A 2,133-nucleotide genomic window follows, 5' to 3' on the forward strand; every position below is an offset into this window, starting at 1 on the left:
CACACACACACACACTCACACATACATACATACATACATACATACATACATACATAGATACATACATGCATACATACATACATGTGTGCATCTGTGTGTGTATATATATATATATATATATATATGATGTGTGTATATATAATTTTCTCATTGACTCCGGAAGCAATAAATATTGCCTTGCTTTGGTTTTTTTTTCTTTTCGTCTTGTGAACTAATAATCTTTATTGAGACGTATGGTTGATAGGTGGCGCAACTGCATGGCGCCGGTGGCGGTGGCTGCAATGTGTTTACTACGGGGATGATAATGATGATAACAATGATGATGATGATGATGATGATGATGATGATGATGATGATGATGATGATGATGCGGGCTGGAGGAGGATGGTGAGTAGGAAGGTGAAAGGGGGAGTGAGAGGAGTGTGGATATTAGTGACGGTAACGACGACGACGACTGTGATGATGATGATGATGAAGATGATGATGATGAAATGCATGTTTATTCGGAAGCATCAACAATCTGACACCGGTTTTGTTGTTGTTGTTAGTATTGTTGTTACTGTTCCTATCCTTTTTGTTGAAATTGTTGTTGTTGTTGTTTAGCCCTCGGTCAGCCCTGATTGAAATAACAGACCAATGAGGAAAAAGAATTCCAGCCATGGCCACCCTGTCAACAATCCGAGGTGTCACAGTTCGCCTGTCGCCGTCATTGCTTTAAAGACAATAAGATGGTTGGAAATGAATTGGTTGCTCTTTCTAGCACATCAAGTGACTACGTAAAGGCTTCAAACTGCTTTTCCGTTGCTGTTGCTGTTGTTGTTGTTGTTGTTGCTTCTTTCCGATTGCATTTGTCGTCCATATTGGCAGAGCAGTTGTTGCTGCAATTGTTGTTAGTCATCTCTACGTCTAATGGAAATCAGAAGAAGCAAGAGATTCTGGCTGACGATGGCGGTGGTGGCGGTGGTGGCGGTGAGAATAGTAGTAGTAGTAGTAGTAGTAGTAGTAGTAGTAGTAGTAGTGGTAGTAGTAGTAGTGGTGGTGGTGATGGTTATGTTTATGGTGGTGGTGGTGGTGGTGGAGGTTAGATCTGGCTGACTGAAGATCTGTTGTGGTGGAAGTGAAGGCGTTGTTGTTGCTATTGGTGGTGGCGCTGGTGGCGGGCTCAACTGACTGATATAAGATGGTTGTTGTCGTTGTTGTTGTTGTTTAGCTCTTGGTCTGCATTGACCCCAACGCATCTATAATCTACGACATTCCAACAATGACCATCCAGACGTATATTCCAGACTGTTTTCTAACGAGTCTTTTTCTTTAGTTCAAGACAGAATGTGCTTTGAGGGAGAATTCACTGTTACTTCTAGCAGGTCCTGCAACCACTTAAAAAGGCTCCCTATTTGGCTATTGGTAGTGGAGGTGGTGGTGGTGGCGATGGTTGGAAACCAGCAAAAGATTGTTGCGGCGGCGGCGGCGGCGGCGGCGGCGGCGGCGGCGGCGGTGTTGCCGGAGAAGCAATCGCTGACTCATCGTTTCCCTTGTTAACCAACAAGACATCGCATGGATTCGAGGTCTGACTGGTCGGGAAGGGGTGAGGGCGTGGTGCTTGTGAAGGTGCTTATCTTGTAGTAGTGGTGCTGGTAGAGGTGGTGCAGGTGACACTGTTGTAGTGGTTATAGTAAAACACACAGGGGTGATATAGGAGCAGTGGTGGTGGTGGTGGTTACGGGGCTAATGTTGTAGTTGAGGTAGTGAAAGTGTTGTAGTGACGGTGGTGGTGGTGGTGAGAACATTAACGAAGATATTGTGGTTCTCTGATTAAATTTTGGCGGTGATCTTAAACCATGGAGGTGATGATGACGATGATGATGATGAGGAGGAGGAGGATTTGGCTGCTGTTTCTTACAGATCGAACAACTACGTAGAGTCTCCCTCTTTTGCTCAAGTATGATCGTTGTGATGATGTGGTAGTGGTGGTGGTGGTGGTGAAGATAATGCAGTAGTAGTAGTAGTAGTAGCCGTTGTTGTAGTAGTAGTGATCGTCGTGGTGATGGTACTAATACTTGTAGTAGTAGTGGTAGTGGTGGTGGTAGTAGTGATGGTGGTGGTAGTAGCGGTGGTGGTAGTAGTAGTAGTGGT

The sequence above is a fragment of the Octopus bimaculoides genome, chromosome 15, assembly GCF_046866305.1.
Source record: "Octopus bimaculoides isolate indiv1 chromosome 15, ASM4686630v1, whole genome shotgun sequence".
In the NCBI taxonomy this organism is placed as follows: domain Eukaryota; kingdom Metazoa; phylum Mollusca; class Cephalopoda; order Octopoda; family Octopodidae; genus Octopus; species Octopus bimaculoides.